We start from the raw sequence: 22,393 nt of genomic DNA, 5'->3' as shown, positions 1-22,393 counted from the left end.
TGAAGGAAATAAATGACAGGGCATGCAAAGGAAATGTGTACAAATGGGAAGGGAAGGAAAGGAAATATATGACAGGGTGTGCAAAGGAAATGTGTACAAATGGGAAGGGAAGGAAAGGAAATAAATGACAGGGCGTGCAAAGGAAATGTGTACAAACGGGAAGGGAGAGAAAGGAATTAAATGACAGGGTGTGCAAAGGAAATGTGTACAAATGGTAAGGGAAAGAAGGGAAATAAATGACAGGGTGTGCAAAGGAAATGTGTACAAATGGGACTGGAAGGACAGGAAATAAATGACAGGGTGTATAAAGGAAATGTGTACAAATGGGAAGGGAAGGAAAGGAAATAAATGACAGGGTGTGCAAAGGAAATGTGTACAAATGGGAAGGAAAGGAAATAAATGACAGGGCTTGCAAAGGAAATGTGTACAAATGGTAAGGAAAGGAAAGGAAATAAATGACAGGGCATGCAAAGGAAATGTGTACAAATGGGAAGAGAAGGAAAGGAAATAAATGACAGGGCGTGCAAAGGAAATGTGTACAAATGGGAAGGGAAGGAAAGGAAATAAATGACAGGGCATGCAAAGGAAATGTGTACAAATGGAAAGGGAAGGAAAGGAAATAAATGACAGGGCGTGCAAAGGAAATGTGTACAAATGGGAAGGGAAGGAAAGGAAATAAATGGCAGGGCGTGCAAAGGAAATGTGTACAAATGGTAAGGGAAGGAAAGGAAATAAATGACAGGGCGTGCAAAGGAAATGTGTACAAATGGGAAGGGAAGGAAAAGAAATAAATGACAGGGCGTGCAAAGGAAATGTGTACAAATGGGAAGGGAAGGAAAGGAAATAAATGACAGGGTGTGCAAAGGAAATGTGTACAAATGGGAAGGAAAAGAAATAAATGGCAGGGCGTGCAAAGGAAATGTGTACACATGGGAAGGGAAGGAAAAGAAATAAATGACAGGGCATGCAAAGGAAATGTGTACAAATGGGAAGGGAAGGAAAGGAAATAAATGACAGGGCATGCAAAGGAAATGTGTACAAATGGAAAGGGAAGGAAAGGAAATAAATGACAGGGCGTGCAAAGGAAATGTGTACAAATGGGAAGGGAAGGAAAGGAAATAAATGACAGGGCTTGCAAAGGAAATGTGTACAAATGGTAAGGGAAGGAAAGGAAATAAATGACAGGGCGTGCAAAGGAAATGTGTACAAATGGGAAGAGAAGGAAAGGAAATAAATGACAGGGCATGCAAAGAAAATGTGTACAAATGGGAAGGGAATGAATTAAATGACAGGGAGTGCAAAGCAAATGTGTACAAATGGGAAGGGAAGGAAATAAATGACAGGGCATGCAAAGGAAATGTGTACATATGGGAAGGGAAGGAAATAAATGACAGGGCATGCAAAGGAAATGTGTACAAATGGGAAGGGAAGGAAAGGAAATAAATGACAGTGTGTGCAAAGGAAATGTGTACAAATGGGAAGGGAAGGAAAGGAAATAAATGACAGGGCGTGCAAAGCAAATGTGTTACAAATGGGAAGGGAATGAAGGAAATAAATGACAGGGCGTGCAAAGGAAATGTGTACAAATGGGAAGGAAAGGAAATAAATGACAGGGTGTGCAAAGGAAATGTGTACACATGGGAAGGGAAGGAAAGGAAATAAATGACAGAGCATGCAAAGGAAATGTGTACAAATACTTTTAGTGAAAGAACAGACGGGGGTTGAAATAAAAAAAATGAAGAAATATGTAAAGGAATTATTAAATATATATGCAAGAAAGGAGAAGAAGATGACTTGAGAAATTGTAAACCTATTACTGTAGGATATACAGATTGTAAACTGTTTACTACAATTTTACAGAAATTATTTGCTAGGGTGGTAGAGAAGTCTTGCAGAATAGTGTACAACCGATTAAGGAGAAGAAAGAAAAATATGTTAATTCCAATTAAAGAGATGGTGAGTAATGTAATAATAATAATAATAATAAGAAAAACAAAGAACACAAAACAGTAGCACTGAAAAGGAGAAGGTTTTCAACAGTGCAGAACATGGCGGCATCTGGGAAGTTTAAGGACTCTGCTGTAAAGGTTGGAGGATGTCAAAAGGTTTAAAAATGAAAAACTGTAAAGGATGGAAAAGAGATGAGTAAATATGCAAAGACGAGTATATCAGGGCTACCCAGTGAACAGTATTTTATTTTTTAAGAAGAAATTGTATAGGAAACGACTGAAGAAGAAAAAATTCTATTTTGTGTTTTATGCAGATGGTTAAGTACAATTAGGAATAAGATGGAGAGAAAGGAAATATTGATAAAAATGAAAACGAGCAAGTCTAGATTTGTCACTAAATAAGGAAACAAGGAAATGCTCCTGAGACCTAGAGTTTCTATTTTTCCAAACATGACATTATAAATCTGAAATGGGGGGGGGGGGTTAGAGAAGCATAATGCCAAAAATTATTAGGAAGAAGTAAAAATATCGATGTGTGTGTAAGGAGGTCAATTCAAGTGTCGTATAAGATAAATATTTTATCTTATAAATGTGTTAATATTAGAAAAAATGAGGATATCTAGGAGGTTTATAATACTTCTTAACATTACATGCTGAAGAATTATTGCAAAACAATTTAGCATAACCTGGGTTTTCAGATTAAGTCCATTTAAGACCCTTACTTACCCACCAACTTAAAACCATGTTCCAATTTAGCCAATATTCCTGCCAAATTCCTTAAGATCTCTGCTGATAGAGTAGCCTGTCCAATCAGCATCCTAATCAATAGATCTATCCAATAATCATATTTTCCCTGTCTATGGAAAAAAGCTATTATCCTACCCCTTCATAAAGTTGACCCTTCCTCTGATACCTGCAACTTTCGATCCATCACTCTATTATCCCCCATCAATAAAATTCTGGAAATATATGTCCAGAAACAACTAGTCCACTACCCGCTAAATATTAACATCCTCTACCCAACCCAACATGGATTTCATCCAGGGTACAGTTCCTCTACTACACTAATCTCCTTCTTAGATATAATTAACAAAACCTGTGACTCAGGCCATATAGCATCTGCTCTCTTCCTAGATGTATTTAAAACGTTTGACACTATATCTTATTCTGTCCTGCTGTCCCAACTTTTTTCTATAGATTTCTTTTCTCAGTCTCTTAACTGGTTTAAGAGCTATCTCTCAGATAGACAACATGCCATTAAATGGCAGCAATCTATCTCTCCCTACCTCCGTAGCCCTATAGGTGTCCCACAATGTTCAGTCTTAGGTCCCCTTCTATTTAATATATTCATAAACAATCTACACCAAGCTATACCAAACATCTCCTAGTCCAGTATGCAGATTACTTGACCATAGTCTGCTCTGCACCCAACTCTGACATACTACAACAAATGACTCAAACAGCTTTCTTTACTGTCGAATCCTGGCTCCACAAAAAACACCTCTCCTTAAATGCCAAAAAAAAAAAAAACTTATACTGTTTACCCCCACCCCCCAAAAAAAAAAATACTGTTGTCAACAAAGAAGATTTTAACATTTTGTCACTGAACTCAATAAAAATTTAATTAGTAGCTAGTACCAAACATTTAGGAGTCATAATAGACAAAAATCTAAAATGTGATCTATCTAGCCAATCCAATATTACAAAACCCCATAAAAACTAGGGCTACTTTACAGGCATACTAGATTTATGTCCTTATCAAGTAAACAAGTCTTAACCCTCTCTTATCTGCTCCCCTTTCTAACTTACGGTGCACTCATTAATTAATCTGCAGTCCTCCCTGAAACTAAAAGTAGAATCCTGCTACAACATCACCAAAGCAGTCATCATTCTACCCATCACTGTGTTGCCTTAAGAAAACTCCAGTGACTTGAATTCCCACATTATCTATTACTCCTCCAAGTAACAACTTCACATAAACTAATCTACAAAGCACACGACTGCCCTGCACTCAGCTCCCTAATTACTCCCTGTTCTTTCTCTAGGTCACTACGATCAGAACATCAACACTTACTCCAAATTCACACACCAAACCTGCCTGCAGGAAAACTTATATTCCAGGATCATTGACAGAATATGGAATAACCTCCCCTCTTCTATCCAATCAAAAGAGCATCCTTTAAATTTCAAAACCACCCTACACATGCATCTTCTCTCTAAATGGATCTACAACTGTTCTACCCTGATTGATGCTACCACTTAATTCTACATCCCCCAGACCTAGTACCACTTCTTAACTATCTAGCCTCTTAAACTACTCTCTTCCTCCACAAACAATAACCGAGATGTAATTACAACCTTTATTATCTCAAGGATACTTCATTTTGATCATACCATTTAGTAACTATAACTTTCTGAAGCTACTGTTTATTTGAATTTTCTCTGTAATCTTGTATGTCTTTTATACTCATTGATATCTTAAATTCAACTCACCTACAATTCATAGGTTCATAGGTGTGTTCATAGGTGTGTACTAGGCTAATGGCCCTGGGGCCTTTACAAGCCTAGCCATAGGATTATCCTGGCATAGTGCCACCTGACATTAGTTCCCAGTGCTTCTGTTGAGCAGAGCCACTGGAGTTATCCCGGGCTGAATTTTCTGTTACCCATCCACTCATCAAGATTTCTCTTGAAGAGGGTCAGCAAGGTGCTCTGCTTGACATGTATGGGAAGTCTGTTCCATAGCATGGGCAGTCTTTAGGTTATGAACCTGTCCCTCCAGCATGTTCCTTTGATTGTGGTAATGAGGCTGAGGTCTCTGGAGCATGTTGTGCAGCAGGATTGGGATTTTTTTAGATGTAGCATTTCTAACAGAGCTGGGTCAGACATGGCTTTGTAAGTCAAGCAGAGATTGCCTCTAAGTAGGCGATATGAGACAGAGAATAGTTTGCGTATTTTGAGCCTGTCCATGCAGGACAAGTGTTTAAGGCTTAGGATCGTCTTTGTAAGGTACTTTTGTGGCCTCTCCAGTTGTTGCAGGTATCTAGTGAGGTACATGCCAAATGGGGCATTGTACTCGATGATTGGCTTAATGAGGTAAGAGTAGAGGGAGACAATGACCTCTTTCTTCCTGGATGCAAAACCCTTATTAATGAGATGTGCCACATAGAAGGACTTTCTGACCACAGTGGCAATGTGGTGATCAAAAATAGAGGTTGCTCTCAACCTGTGTTCCCAGATCTCTTATAACGCCTTCTTGTGTTCAGTGGACTACCATCAATGTGGTAATTCATGGGAACTGGATTTTTCCCAAACGGGATAACGGCACATTTTTTGGCATTGAGCTTAAGGCCATGGTTCTGACACTAGTCGTTGGTCACAGTGAGGCCATTCTATAGGATGTCAGCATCACTTGTTAAGTAAATAATAGCTCTCAGCTTGCAATTGTCTGCAAACTTTGTCAGCCAGAGTCCCTTCGTGTTGGCCTGGACTTCAGAGAAGGAGCTATCAAACAGGAGAGGACTCAGGACTGAACTCTGTAGGACTCCACTCATGACTAATCGACAGTTTGACTTGGAGTCTGCTACTTTTACACTGTGATTTCTATCTGTGAACCAGTTTGCAGCCCACCTAGTGACATAGGGGTTGATTCCAAGCTTAGTGAGTTTTTCTATAATTCCTGAGTGGGGAATGGTATCAAAAGCCTTGACCAGATCAAGGTAGGCTGTATGAACCACCTTGGCTTCATCCACAGCTCTGGTAACTGACTCAAAGAAGTCAACCAAGTTGAGCAGGCATGATCTACCCTTCATAAAACCAAACTGTGTGGGATCCATAGTTGGGAGATTCCTTATATCCTAGTTTATTAGGTCCATGATGATGCATTCCATAGCTTTGCATATCAGAGTCATCAGGCTAATGGGGTGATAGTTCCCAGAGTCTGTAGTCGCTCCTCCTTTGTGGAGAGGGATGACTATAGCAGTGCACTATTCAGCAGGGACAAATCCTGAGTTGAGGCTGTGGTTGAATAGGGCACACAGGTCAGGTGCCAGTTCACTCTGTAATTCATGTAGAACACAGTCAGATATATTGTCAGGTCCCATAGTAGCTGTATTCTTGGCCTTGGACAGTGCTGTTTTAACCTGTGCAGCAGCAGTGCTGGGTGCCTGGCAATCTACTCAAATTGTGATTGATCCTTTGGGGGGGTAAAGCTGCCACTGAATCTGTTGACCAGTATATTGGCAATATCTGTTGGCTCAGTATAGGAGGTATCATTGTGCAGTAGCTCAGAGCAAATCTGGGTATTGTCGTGGATTGGCATAGAATTTATGGTTAGACTACTTTCAAACTGTTGGATCTTGCTCAATTTAACTTGTTTTTTGATACTCTGGAGTTATGATTTTAATATTTGCTTTGTTTTTGCTTATTTTTGTATTGAGTCTTGTAAATATTGAATCTAATTTGTTGTTATTGTGTACTGGAGCTTTTCTCCCCGGGCGTCCACTGAAAATGGGCTCTGTTCAGCCAGTGGACATTCCCAGTAAACAAATGTCAATAAATAAATAAATGAGAGGTACTGTTTAATAAAAGAAGGAAAACTGGATGGGTACTTTTGAATTAACACTGAGCCTTACAGACTTTGCCCTCCTTGGAAGGGGTGGTAGAGGATGAGGGTGGTTATTGTCAATGTGCACATGACCTTTGATAAAATTGCTTTGTATACCTTATGATACTTTATCCAGCTTTGTTTGGGATAATGCATAAGATAGAAATGAGAGTTTCCGATAAAGCCAGGTCTGTGTCATAGAAAAATACGAAGATGCATGCAATGAAGGAGAAATGGAAAAGGAAAGAGGAAATAAGATATTTCAGAATTGAGTGAATATGTGAGTAAAATTAAATTACAGAAAATGGAAATAGGAAAAGGTTACGTGAAAAGGAAGGAATGGTATGAGAAAAGCGGGACCTGTCACTAGCTAGACCGTACTTCCGGTGACTGCTGTTTCAGCAAAAATGATAGTGGTGAGTTCCAGTTTCTCCAATGTTGTATGATGTCATTGTAGGTATAGATAAGTCAGGGTGTGAGGGGGTATCCTTCACATGGGGGTGAGGGTGGGGTTTACCTCTCTGCAAAAAATATTTCCTCTGAGTCATGGTGAAACATTTTCAGAGTTTTTGATGCTGAGGAAACAAATGTCAGTGTAGCAACATGAATCCAGGAAAGGTAATCATTTGATATTCTGAGACTCATTAGTACAAGTTCTGGAATAGGGGAACTGAAAAAGCAAATATGCAGATTTACATATCCCAAATTCAAGTTTGCAGTTTCACAGAATAATCCCTCTTCTCCAAGGTACGTCATTCTCACAGTAGGTATACATTAATGGGAGGTGCCCCCATATTGAGGTATGTAGAGGGGCTTGCCCTCTGCAAAAAACAACTTTAAAGGAGAAACACAGACATCAGCATATAACTGGAACATTGTGAAAGTCAAAGTCAAAAGTCAAAGTAAACTTTATTGTCAATCAGATATACACAGCAGTGCAAGATGTACGAAACTGCTTTGCTTTGGTCCCCGTGCGAGACATAGCAATGAACATATAATTTGAGTGACAGTAAGACTAACGCACATACAGTAACAATTAAAATATTAACAACACAATACATTGCCACAATTGAACAGGAAGACACTACACAGTATAATACTAGTAGGTATCACAAGACTATGACTTCATATTGTGATTACTTAGAATATTGCACTTCAACAGTTGTAGTGTGATATATTATGATGTTCATATTGTGCATGTATGGAGTGGTGACTCATTCCTACACATTCAGGAAGTAATAGCATAAGAAATCAGGCTAACTGTACCAGTTATTGAAGAAACTTGCCAGAGTGATTACTGTAGCTGATACCTCATATACAAGTGGCATATTGATCTATTTATTCACTGTCATACCTGACATTCAAGTTCAGCAGCCTTATAGATAGAGGGAAGAAGCTCCTGTTGAGTCTAAAAGTTTTGCAGTGTAAGCTGCGATACTGCCCACCCATGGAAAGGCAGAACTACATGCCATGGGCAGGGTGACTGGGATCATTGATTATCTGACCAGTCCTTCCTACACACTGAATATTGTGCAGATCATCCATGGATGGGAGTGAGGTACCAATGACTTTTTCCACTATCCCCACTACCCTCAGGAGAGCCTTGCAGTCAGATGATTTACAGTTATCATGCCAAACTATGATATTATTTGAGAGGATGCTCTCCATGGTCCCCTGTAGAAGGCTTTGAGGGTGGACTGAGACAGGTTTGCTTTTGTCAGTTTCCAAAGGAAGTGAAGATGTTGTTGTGCCTTCTTCACTGTGTGACTAATATGAGTCGACCAGGATAGGTCATCTGAGATGTGCATCCACAGGAACTTGGTGTTTTTGACTCTTTCCACTGCTACCCCCTTAATTTCCAGAGGTTGATGTATCTGCTGAGTCCTCCTGAAGTCCACTACTAATTCTTTGGTCTTGTTTACATTTAAGGCCAGATTGTTGCTGTCACACCAACCTATCAGGGGTTCCACTTCATCCCTGTAGGTTGTTTCCTCACCATTTCTGACAAGACCTATGACTGTGGTATCATCCACGAACTTGATGATATTTTTGGATTCATGCTTGGCCATGCAGTCATGCTTCAACAAGCAGAGGACTCAGGATGCAGCCCTGAGGGACACCAGTGCTCAGTGTAATACTGATTGAACTGTTATTCCCACACATACTTTTTGGGGTCTGTTGATGAGAAAGTCCAATATCCAGTTACATAGGGGGGTGCACATGCCCAGATGGATCAGCTTCGATATCAGTTTCTGGGGGATGACAACATTAAAGGAGGAACTAAAATCGATGAACAGCATTCTGACATAGCAATTCTTGTTCTTTAGATGTTCCAAGGATTCATGAAGTGCTAAAGCTATTGCATCAGCCATGCAGCGGTTACATCTATAATCAAACTGTAATGTATCCAGTGTTGCAGGTAGGCTTGAAGAGATATGGTTCTTGATAAACCACTCAAAACACTTATTTATTTATTGCATTTGCTAGCCGAGAATGTCCACTCAGCCTAGAAAGAGCCCATTTTCAGTGGAGTCCCAAGGAGAAAAGCTCCACATGGTCACTTTCAATTCTCCCAGCTCTCTTGTATCCTGTATGGTGACCTTCAATGCTGGCCAGGATCCACCAGTTGCTTATGATCAGAACTTTACCTAACCTCTTTACTAGAATATGCCCAGAATTCTTATATCAAAATTTAAAAGCAAAATCGGTCCTTAGCCAAGTCTGTTCCATCACTCTTTCCCTTCTGTGTTAAAATCATTCCAGCATTTTTCGTCCCCCTCCCCTTTACATATCACTTCTCACCTCCAAATCTGTTTGTACTGTTCTAGTGATATTAATGATACCTCTTGCTTCCCCCATTTATATAGTTTGGGGGACCCATCTGGGTAGGGAATTTGCATATTTTTACATTCTGTCTACCCATCTAAATCTCTTGAAATGCAATGAGCTTATTCAATGTACTGCTAGCTTCCTCACTTACTAACTTTCTAGTTTCTATTTCAGGAAATCATTCTATTATCTGCCCTCCCTCCTTCTTTCTTTTGATATTTTTCCTCAAAATATAGTCTGAATGTTGCCATTATTTAATCTGTAAGATTAGTATCCACCTTGCTCCATCATTAATTTGTTTGTTTGTGTCTTTCGGCTTTTCCCGGTTAGGGGTCGCCACAGCGGAACTCTGGTCTGCTAATAATTGGCGGTAGATTTTTACATACTGGCTTGCCGGGCCTAATGCACAAACTTCAATGAAGGAACACCCATTTATGCATGTCGCTACACAGAAGACGGTCTCACTGAGAATCGAACGGGCAACGTCTAACTGTGAGGCGACAACGCTACCACAGCACCACCACCGCAGTATACCTTGCTCCATCATTAATACTATCTGAAAATTGTTCTCTGCATTTTTGTTTGTATGCCTGTGTAATATACTTTACCCTCCTCTCCCCTTAGAGCCATCAAAGTTCACTTGTGGTTATGCAGTCTACCTCTGCCTGGGAGATTGTTAGGTGTTCTATTTCTATGTTTCATATGTGCATGTCTGTCATCAGAAAAGGTAATTCTTTGTCCTATCTTAGAATTAAATCCAAAAAACTTTTAATCAGTCCTCCTCTTTTATTTTATTCAACAATATTAAATAATTCCTGGCTTCCTCTGGCATTAATTTGGCCCCTCTGTGCTGTTTTTAGCCTCTCCCACCAAAGGATATGTAAAGCCTCTGTCTCCTTGCCATTATGCATGATGATTAGACTTATAAATTCCCTTAACTTTACTTGTTGATCCTTTGTTCTCCACTTTCACTAAGCCCACCTCCATGAGCCTGCACTATCCTGTCTCCATTTCACTCCTATTATCAAAGTTACTAGTCTGAAATGTATCTCAGTAGTACCCCTGCCTGTACTAATTTTGCCTGGTCAATCTTATTTACAAGAAAGCAATTTTGCTTTCTACCTTCCATGCCCTCTACCCTTGACAAGATAATTTATACCTTCTCCACCCTCATCATATTCACTTTTATTTTCCTTTGGGCATTCCCAGACCCTAACACTATGCAATTTTGCCATGCTGTTTGCATAATTCTTATCTCAATGTAACACTGAAGTCTCCCTCCACACTTTGCATATCCCCTTATTCCAGTCAATCTTTCATAACTTTGAAAAACTCTTCAAAAATGTTGTACCATCAGTACTGGGGGCATATGTATTACTTCTTGCAACTTTGCTGTTCTAAGTTAAGCATCTCTGTATAAGACACCTCCCCATTTTGCACTTGTTTTATACAATTCAATTTTGACTTTTAAACTTTTATGAAATATGATTGTTTCTCCACTTTTCACTCATATAGCTTTGTGGTCTGTCACTGTGTAAGTGAATTCTTGTGGTTGCAACTTGTGCGTCTCTCTTATCTTTAATCTAGTCTCCTGTAGATGGTTATTTGAATGTTTTAACTTCTGAAACATCCATTTACATTTTATAGGGTGAGATTACCCTCCTGTGTGTTCCACATTATGAAATTAAGATGCAATGCTTGTCCATAATATCCTGTCTTCTTTACCTTTAAGTGACCAGTATCTTTGCATCCCTCCCACAGTTAAATTAAAATGAATTCACCCCCCTCCCCCAGACTGGAGTTTAACTCCTTTGGCCAGTCTGTGCAACTAAGTCCAGTATAGGTCAGTCTACTTTACCTGGTTTACAATGGGCATAAAGAAATGAGAAAGGAAGCTGAAGGCATACCCCTCCCCTCCAGCTGACAGCACCATTTCTCATCTTGTACACTTTAACTTGAGAAAATATAACATAGCTGATGTTGTCTTTCGGCTTTTCCCGGTTAGTGGTCACCACAGCAGAACTCCGGTCTGCTAATGATTGGCAGTAGATTTTCAAGAACGCTGAGGTGCCAGCTCAACGTTCAACCTTCAATGAAGGCACGCCCATTTACGCATGTCTTTCGAATGCCCACTCAACTGCAGGGAGGACATGCAGACTCCACACAGAAGGCAATCCCCGCACTCCAGCCGAGAATCAAACGGGAGACCCTCTTGCTGTGAGGCAACAACACTACCGCTGCACCACCACGGATAAAATGTAACATAGCTGATATACATTAAAAAAAGGGGGAAAAGAAACAACTGTTTTAAGACACATTTTAATTGCTCAATAACTTGCAAACATCCAAAAAGGGGGAAAAGAAACAATTAGTTTAAGATACATTTTAACTGTTACAGAATATTTGCTTAACTAAACAGACAACTTAAAGTTAAAGCAATGCACCTTACACTATAAACTGTGCCTCATATTTATTGACTGTAATATATTTGCAGAAACACCAAAATTCTAAGTAAAAATGCATCAGTATTGGCTGTGCTTTACAGATTCCAAGGACTAAATACAACAAAAATTCTACATTATTATATATTTTGGCAACTCATACAGCATAAATACAATGACTTCGTCTTCAGAGTCATTCCCAGAGCATTAGTAGTTTGCTGTACCATTTATTTATTTATTTGAATTTGTTTACTTTTGCTTACTGGGGTAGAGTACGGATCAGTTTGGAGCATTTTTAGTCTCAGCCCGAGTCAAAAACTGACCACACATATAAAATATAGAGGAGTACAGTAACACCTAAAGTGATATTAAAGCAGGACAATGGTAGAGTAAACGTTGGGTGCAGAGTAAATACAATGTATTTATTTCTAATATGTGCAAAAGTTTCAAAACATGTGAAAAATCAGAATAAAATAAATGAAGGATGTCAAAATGAGCAAATCGTCTTACTGGTTCAGGTAGAGTGGAGAAGTGGACTTAAGAGATGTGACCTGAGCAGAAACATATGCTCTACTTGATTAATTTACTGAGATCGTAACAGAGGATGGAACTTAGAATTACACAGTAAGTCTTTACCTACAGGTGGGAAGGATTCACACACTTGGAGCCCAAGGAGTGAGAATGCATGATTAGAGATAAGTAGTTTGGAGTGTGGGGTTTGTGTTTTAGGGCCTTCGTGTGTCACGGCTCTTTGGCTGTACGCACTGCTATGCCATAGTCATTTTGGCATTAAAGGAAGGTCAGTATTTTCATACACGAGTTGGAACAGCTGTGATCCGAGGAGCAGGTCTGCTCTGTGGTAAACTGGGGGTCAATTTGCCTTTTTTAATGCTATACAGTGGTGCTCATTTCTTGGGGAGTGTGTAATAAATCTATATAGTTTGTTTTCCAGTGTTTGACTAGTGGCAGCGTTTTTAGTAGAGGCTGCTGATATAAGAGGGAGGGTGAATTTGAACTGAGGGAGTAGGGCACCTTTGCCTATTCCAGATCTGTTGGAGTGAGAGTGAGAGAGAAAAGGGGATATTTTTTGTGCTCAGAAAAGTATAGAATTCATTTTTTTACATGTATTATAAAGATACAAGTAGAAGTTGAGTGAGGGGTCTAACCAAAGACAAAGATGTTTCAAAGAAGAGTCTTGCTCTAAGAGATAGGTGCTTTGATCATAGATTGTTTACTTGGACTTGCTGAGTTTTTGTTTATTCCTAAAAAGCATAGATTTAGTATTGGAAGTCTTTAGTATGAGGTTTTAAGTAATAATTGATGCACTGAGGAGACTGAAGTCACATTGTAGATCTTGCTGTAAGTTTGAAGCAGTAGAGGACCATATTATCTGGATATTAGGTGGGAGGTTGGCATAATGGTTATGGTGTTTACCTTACAAACATAAGGTGCAGGGTTTGATTCTCACATGGGGTTATTGGCTAGGCTGAAAATGGCCCACAAGGGCATTTAGCCTAGTACTAACCTATGAACCTATATAGGAGGTAAGGAAGATGAAGTGGAAGTTTTCTGATGTAGAGAAAGGATGGAAGGTGAACAAAAAGAGACCATTGAGGTACACCTCTGAGTACTGTAGATGAGAGGGAAGTACAGGAGTTTTAGTTCACTGAGAAATAGTGGGTTATTAGCTAAGTTTGGAACCAAAGGAAGGTATTGTTTCTAATATTGCATAGTTCTGAAAGGTGGATTATAAGGCAGGATGATAAATCCAAAGATTCTGGTGAGGTCTATAAAATTGCACCAGAAAACATGCCTTTGTCCAGTGACATGAGAATTTCATTGGCCAGAGACCAGATGGCTGTGCTCTTCTCAGACCAAAAGCCATGTTGTTTACTTCATGTATATAAAGTTTATCTGTGTGTCCATCATACCTGTATCTGTGCTATGCTAAATGATTATTAAAATATTTTTAAAAAGATATAGGGATATGTTCCTTGTGCATATTGGGATATCATAATTAGCCTACATGTTTATAATTTTTGTAAGTGTATTTGTATGAAATAATGAATACAACTAAAGAGCTGCACTAAAACCAGTATATTGGGAGGAATTTAATAAAGCTTATACTGTCTTGTTTTCCACGTAGGCATCGTGTCACGCTGCAGGTTTTAAATTTAGTAAACACAGATGGGCGGCGTGCACGCACAGTTCAACAAAGAAATTTGCTAAGAGATAGGTGCTGTGATCATAGATTGTTTACTTGGACGTGCTGAGTTTTTGTTTATTCCTAAAAAGCATAGATTTAGTATTGGAATAGGGGGGATTTGCTAAGTTTTTCTGCATAGCCGCCTATTTTGAGCATTTTCTGGCTTGTTAAACTTGATTTCTGCATTAGTAACTATATTTAGAGCACAACCTAGAGCTGTTTACTGAATTTCCTGTTTGCACTTATTTTTAAAATCGTTTTTTTCTCAAAACTTGCATTTTATCTGTCTTTGGCCTAGCACTCTTGTGTGGGGTCATTTACTGCACTGTTATAACTTGTTGATACTTGTGAACCTCTGCTATCTCTGAAAAACAAAAAAACAAAAAAAATCTTGCTTTTTTCCCACTTTTCTGAGATTTAAAAAAGTTCAGTTACAGGCTTGCTGTTCTCGAACTGTTTGTAAGTTTCTGTGAGGCCATTTTTTGCTTGGGCTAAAGGGAAGTCTCTCTGTTGATCAGTGGCAGTGAAAAACATTGAGCAGCCTGCCTGCCCCTGTGGGAGTGGTTACTGACTTGAAACTGTAGTTTTATCGGCTATTTTGGGTCAATTCCAAAACTCCTTCATCTTCCTCTTTTAAAACCCTCTTTTGCGTGGTTTTGTGCATTTTTGTGCATAGCGCAACAGCGGGCAGTGCCGCCTAATTGGGTTTAAACTATTCCTGGCTCCACAAAGTCTGCTCTTCACTTTTTCCCTTAGAACTGCTCTATCTCTCAATTTAAACACTATATTCTCATTCTAAGGCCCTTCACTGGTCCAATTAAGTAATCCTACAAGTTAGCACTATTAAACCATAAGCACTACTTACTCTTATACTCTCTACGATTACCCTGTCCTCTATTGGTCCATCTTAAATTCAGTTTCCCTATATTACTCTAGCATGTCCAAAGGTCAGCCAATGGTTTCCTCTCCAGTCCAGCTGGCGAATCTGGGAATTTTGAGGCAATGTTACAACTGTCTCATGTACACGGACAACCCTCTCCTCCTCCAAACAGGTTCAAATATATGTGAGAGATGCAACTATTTAGCCAAACTGGAGGCTGAGCTCTCTCATCTCAAAACTGGTGTAACCAGTCAGGAGGAGAAGGTAACCTCACACAACACAATTCCAGTATCACATAGTCCCACCACATCAGCGAACCAAACACATAAACACACAAAAACATACTCGGAGGCTCTAAATAAAAATCTACCTAAGCAAAAGAGACCTCCAAAGCAGACATCCAAGCAAACACTACCTCAAAACAAAACACGCAAAACACATAGCCCACAAAGTCAGTGTGCCAAGCAGCCACAGCCCTTAAGGCTGAATAACACACCTGATACTCTTGTAATAGGTGACTCTATTGTCAGACACACTGATGTCCCGCTCACCAGGCTGAATAAAGAGAAGGTCACAGTGAGCTGCCTGTTGGGTGCTAGGATCCGCCACATAACGTAAGCACTCAGGTCACTCCAAAGCAAATACAAATATGACTCAGTCTTTGTACATGCTGGTGTGAATGACCTGAGACATACCTCCCTGGACTACATGAAAAGAGACATAGAGGAGCTCTCTGATCATGTAGCCAAGGCTGGTATGACCCTGACCTTGAGCAGCATCTTACCCTCGCCTAGAATGATGCCACAGTACAAAGACAAAATGATTGATTTTAACAACTGGCTAAAATTTTGGTGTCATTCAAAGGGGATCCAGTGTCTGTCAGCCTGGGATGACATGCTCGACAAGCCACGTTGCTTCGCTAGGGACAGCTTGCACCTGTCACCACTGGGCTTTCGGATATTGCCAAAGGTTCTTGCCACCCCCATAGTGCCTTTTTTAGGCAAGGCTCAAAAGTCAAACCCACCCCCATAGACAGCACAAGGAACAAGAAACTAAGGGTAATGCTGCTAAACGCCAGAAGTCTTAACCTCAAGATGCACGCACTCGAAGCTCTCCTCGGTATAGAGAACATCGATATCTGTGCAGTGACAGAAACCTGGTTCAAGGCACCCCAGCACTACCAGGCTATACCTCATATCATGCTTTTCGGCCCCAAAACCCAGACCGAACCACAAAAGGAGGGGGAGTTTCCATATTTATCAAGGATATCCACACCTCCAGGTTAGTGGCATTGCACGAAGTATCGGAGACCATCCATGTGCAACTAACAGTGGGCAAGACTGCTTTTCAGTTTATAGCATCCTCTCAAAGTCAGGAATCCCACTCTGCTTTCCTAAAAACATTGGAGAACATGAAGATCTCTCCAAACACCATTATATTGGGCGATTTCAACTACCCAAACATTGACTGGGAGCACTACTCAAGTCCCAGCACCTTAGCCCAAAGGTTCCTGGAAATTATAAACTCAAATGCTATGCAACAACTAGTCACCACTCCCACAAGAGGGGACAACATACTAGACTTGATCATTACCAACATGGGGACTCTATGCTCCACACCAGAAGTATATCCCTCATTGGTAAGATCAGACCATAAATTAATTTCACTGGATGTCCACATCCCGACCCCACCCCCAGCCCAGAAAACCACAGTGAAAAACTTCTCAAAAGTGAACTTCTCACTTCTCAAAACTGAAGTGGAATCCTTCAAGGCCTCAGTGCCAGTGGAAACTACGGCCCAAACTGCAGAATCCTATATAAACGCATTCTACAGACATCTCCAGGAATGCATGGATCATGCTATCCCAAACAAAACCAAGACCCAGTCATCCAAAGGCAGGCGTCCAGTCTGGTGGACCCCTGCCATAAATAATCTGTACAACAGAAGGAGGAAGCTACTACATGATAGAGTAAAATCCCTAATAGGGAAGGCATCTCTGATCAGTACTAGCAAAAAATTACGATCCCTCATAAAATCCTCCAAGGCCAGCTTCGAGAGAAAAATTGCACAGGTCACCAAAGACAATCATAAGGCTTTTTTCAGTTATGTTAGAAACCTGGGATGCAACTCCCAGTCTTGTTCTGAGTTGATTCTAAATGACAAAAAATACACTGAACCCACAGACATCGCCAATATCCTGGCAGACAGGTTCAGTGCAAACTTCTCCACCCCCCCCCCCAAAAGAGCAAGTATCTATCCCAGCAGAGGGCTGCCTCCCAAACATCTCTGATGCTCAGGTGAAGGCTGCCCTCTCCAAAGCAAAAAACACTGCTTCCATGGGACCAGATGGTGTCCCAGGTTGCATCCTACATGAACTCCAAGAGGAACTAATCCCTCAAATAAAACAGCTATACAATCTCAGCCTCACTACAGGATATGTGCCCACAGAATGGCGTACAGCAACAGTAGTCCCACTCCACAAAGGTGGAGCCTCTACTGACCCTGGAAACTATCGCCCCATAAGCCTGACTAGCTTAGTCTGCAAGGCTATGGAGAGGATCATCATGGAGCTCATAAACAAAGACATTGGGGACCTACAGACACTAGATCCTACCCAGTTTGGCTTTGTCAAGGGCAGATCCTGCCTTTTGAACCTGGTTGACTTCTTTGAAACAGTCACCAAAGCCATAGATGAAGGGAAGGTAGTCCACACAGCCTATCTGGACCTTGCAAAGGAATTTGACACAATACCCCACTCGGGCATCATAGATAAGCTATCCAGCTTAAATATAAACCCCTATGTCACAAGATGGGTCGCAAACTGGCTCAAAGACAGAACCCACAAAGTGAGAGTTGCTGGAGCCATGTCAGACTCAAAACTGGTCACAAGTGGCATCCCACAATATTCTGTCCTGGGACCACTCTTGTTCGGTATATACTTTTCCGAGGTACAGGCAAACGTGGAAGGACTATGGCTCACCAAGTTCGCAGACGACTGCAAACTGGACGCCATAATCAATTCTCCAGCTGACACAAACATCCTTCAAAAAGGTCTCACAGAGACAGATAACTGGTGCCAGTGCCATGGTTTAAAGCTAAATGCAAAAAAATGTATAGTCATACCCTTTGGCAAAAACAATGTGCCCACAAATTACCACATAGGCAGAAACCCATTAAGTACAGAGAAAGTTATTAGGGACCTGGGGACCCAAGTTGATAGCAATCTCTCCTTTGAAAACCACATTGCCAAAGTGGTTAGAAAGACCTTCTACATAGCCCACCTCATCACGAAGGGTTTCACATCTAGATCACGAGAGGTAATCGTGCCCCTTTATTCATCCCTCATCAGGCCCATCATAGAATACAATGCCCCTTTGGGATGTACCTTACCCGACACCTGCAGCAATTAGAAAGACCCCAAATGTATCTCACCAAGAGGATCAAGGGTCTCAAACAGATGCCATATGCTGCTCAGTTAAAAAAACTCCAGCTCTACTCAGTTGCATACCACCTACTTCGAGGCGATCTATGCCTGACATACAAAGCTATGTCAAATCCAGAATTAATGGACATGCTCCACCTCAGTAAATCTAAATCCCTTAGAGCCACACGCTCGAGGGACTTGAATCTCAGCATAGAAATAAATAGAACTTGCTGGAGGGACAGGTTCATAACCCAGAGGCTCCCTTCGCTCTGGAATAGAATTCCAGTTCATGTGAGGCAGAGCACCTCACTGAATCTCTTTAAGAAGAATCTCGATAGGTGGATGGGGGATCGTAGGTTTGTCCTAGGGATTACTCCCGTGTCACTATTAGACAGAGGTACAGTAAACTAAACCTTAAAAAGGGCACAGTCTACTCAAATCAAGGGGTGGCGTAAGCCATACAGAATCGGGCTAGGCTTATAATTGTCTCAGGGCAGATAGCCTCGTATGAACCTATGAACCTATGAACCTATGAACCTAAATGTTTGTGGCATGCAAATCACCTCATAAGCAAGTGAATTCCATGCAAATGAGTCAGGTAGAGCGATCCAGTGAGCAGATAGGCAGCTCTGCATACCCCTGTGTCAGTGTCAGTAGTATACACAGAAAAATTCTATGTACAGGAATGCAGACAGGAAAAAGGGGCTGTAAAAATTTCGGTAGATTTTTATTTTTATTTATTTATTTTACATTTGTTAACCAGGAGTGTCCAACTGGGCACAAGCTCTTTTTCAGCGGAGGCCCGGGGAGAAAAGCTCCAAGATGTACATAAAAAGCATAACAGCAGCAACAGAGAAATTCAGCATTAGAATAACCAAGAAATATTTAGGAGACTACAATCATCAATACAGTAATTATCAACTTATACTAAAGTCATACAAGACCGAGTAACAATAAAAGTATGAGAAGTAACTAGCTGGTTTGTTAATCTGCAGTTCTAAGGCCAAGAAAATAGCTTAGTTGTAGGAGTTTACTAAATAGAAGAGGAAATAAGCTGTTCATGCCACGTGTAGGCTGACTGGTACTAAGTAGGTTTATTGTGCTAGGAGGTTTACTGGTACTAAGTAGGTTTATTGTGCTAGGAGGTTTACTGGTACTAAGTAGGTTTATTGTGGCTAGGGAAGGTGTGAACAGTGCCACGTGCAGCATTTCTTAAAGTAGTCTTTGGTGGCCAGTTTAAATTGTTTAGGGTGAGTAAGGTTCCTTATTTCTAATGGAAGTTTATTCCATGCAATGGAGGGATGGTAGCTATATAAGCTACAGCCTGTCTTAGATTTTGGTTTGTGAACCTTTAATAGGTCTTGGGTTGCACTTCACAGATGTCTCGCAGGTGAGTAATGGGAAATGAGAGACGATAGAGCTTGTCAGAAAGATGTTTGATAAAGAATGGAATGTATAATTTGGAGCTGGGATTGGAGTATCTGGTGAGGTAGTTCGAGCCAGTTCAGGTATGTGAAAGAGAGACAGTGGTGAGATTTATAAGTTTGTTGAGCTACAAATATGGCTATCTTATGATAGGTCGATTATAGTTTGGTAAGAAGAGAGGAGTTCAGATCTGTGAGTATTTCAGAACAGTAAAACAAGGTAGAAGGTAGACCTGATTTAGAGTACGTCTGGCTTCAGCAATGAGGGACTTGTTATTCCTATACAGAAGTCCAAGCTTCTGATTTTTTTTCTGATGCAATTGTTAATGTGTAGGTCAAGGTTTAGTTAATCATCATTGGTGAGACCAAGTAGTTTAGTGCTAGAATCAGCTTCTATTGGAGTCTTGTTTAATGATGTTATGGAAAAGGAAGATTTGAAGTGGTCAACAGATTTTGGAATAAAGAGTAGAAATGTTGTTTTTTTTAAGGTTAAGGATAAGCTGTTATTTTTTTTTTGAGCCAAGTCTCAACTGAGTTAAAGGATGTCTGGGTTGTTGATAGGAGTTTGGGGGGGTAGCAATAGTGATGACTGTAGAGTCATCTGCATATTGGACAATGATAGACTGAGGACAAGAGGAGTAAAGTGAGTTGGTGAAGAAATTAAAAAGTAGAGGTCCAAGAATGGATCCTTGGGGGACCTCTGTTTTTACTTGAAGGGGGGAAACTTGTGCAGAGTCCCAATTGGCTGATGCCTATCAGTGAGAGAGCTGGAGAACCATACTACAGAGTCAGAATTGGCAGAAATGACATAGCACATACAGATATCAGCAAAACTATTCACTGTGTGTCTGAAAAAATAATCGAAATAAGTTAAACTATTTTTTTAATAATCTGTGCATGTTTGTGTGGCATGCCACAGTGCGCAAACATACCTCATTAAAAAAAATAATAAAAAAAATAAATTGGAAAAACAAAAGTAATATTATGTGACAGAAATGTATTACAGGACCCTGTGTAGAGTATCTGCAATGATGTATTGGTGCTGTTGCTAATGTGGTAGGGCTTTGAACCGTGTTATTTCCAGGGTCTGAGCATGGATCCCTATGCAAATGAGGTAGAGTTGCTGAATAGCACAAATGGTTATCCATTTCTGCATATCCCCTCTGTGTAGGCACAGAACTGTGTTGGTGCCCACACAAGAGGTAGCTGACATCAAGGGAGGGTGTGCCCAATAACATCTAAGCTGATTTGAATTTAGCTCTGCCTCTTTGCTCATGCCGCCATGCTGAGCATGGAAGTCTGGTGAGTGTGTACACTACGTGCTAAGCTCTATTTACCTACAGACCATACGTATGTGCGGCTCACTGCAGTGCTGAGTGTATCAAAAAGGCAATGACATATTAATTAGGTTTGACCCCTGTTTAACTTGAACTAGAGCCATTAAATGATGTTAAAGATATACTAGGCAGGAGCACTGCATCATAGGTAGCCAATCACACAGTCAGCACCTACAGTACAGCACTTTAAAGTATGCATACACCATACAAGCTAATTTTTCCCCCATACTCTGCTCTATTGGAGTACAGACTTGGGAATTTTGACTGAGAGAATGCTAGGGACTGCTTCAGAACTGCTACATCTGTATGTGCTAGATGCTGAGGTCAGTACTGATGCTGCTGTGCTACATCTGTATGTGCTAGATGCTGAGGTCAGTACTGATGCCTCTGCTCTGCTACATCTGTATGTGCTAGATGCTGAGGTCAGTACTGATGCTGCTGTGCTACATCTGTATGTGCTATATGCTGAGGTCAGTACTGATGCTGCTGTTACATCTGTATGTCTTGGATGCTGAGGTCAGTACTGTTGCTGCTCTGCTACATCTGCATGTGCTAGATGCTGAGGTCAGTACTGATGCTGCTACATCTGTATGTGCTAGATGCTGAGGTCAGTGCTGCTGCTGCTGACCAACTGCCTAGACTGAGAAGGAGAACAGTGTTCAGGCCCAGGGTAACCTTCCAGGAGCTACATGAGCTGGAAATTGTAGAGTGCTACAGGGTGGACAGTGACATACTACAAGAACTCACTGAGCTCTGCTGCCCTCAACTCAGACCCAGAGCCAACGGAAGGGGAACCCATCCCAGTGGACACAAAGGATACTAGACACAGGTACTTTCCAAAGACCAACTGGGGACATGATGGTGGTCTCAGAGGCATCAGCATCCAGGGTAGTCCACCAGTTGCTGGATGCCATGCTACCACATGCCAGAGAGCACATATCTTTTCCCCTTACCCCTGAGGCAAGGGCCAGCAATATGCAACACTTCTACCATATAACACACTACCCTAAAGTACTTAGTGCCATAGATTGCACTCATGTACACATCAAATCACCACCCAGTGAGGAGGGTAGAACTGACATCAACCACAAGGGATACCACTCCATCAACTGTCAAGTCATGTGCAATATTTAGGGAATTATCATGAATGTTTGTGCTGGCACCCCTGGCAGTTATCACGACTCCCATATCTGGCAAACATCAGAGTTGTACCAGATGTTTGCTAGGGGGGATATCTCCCAAGGCCATTTACTGGGTGATGCTGACTATGCACTAGAACTGTGGATGATGACACCTA

This window comes from Protopterus annectens, chromosome 6.part0 (assembly GCF_019279795.1).
Source record: "Protopterus annectens isolate FY-2018-M chromosome 6.part0, PAN1.0, whole genome shotgun sequence".
NCBI classification, from domain to species: Eukaryota; Metazoa; Chordata; order Ceratodontiformes; family Protopteridae; genus Protopterus; species Protopterus annectens.
Note: the sequence above shows the minus strand (reverse complement) of the source record.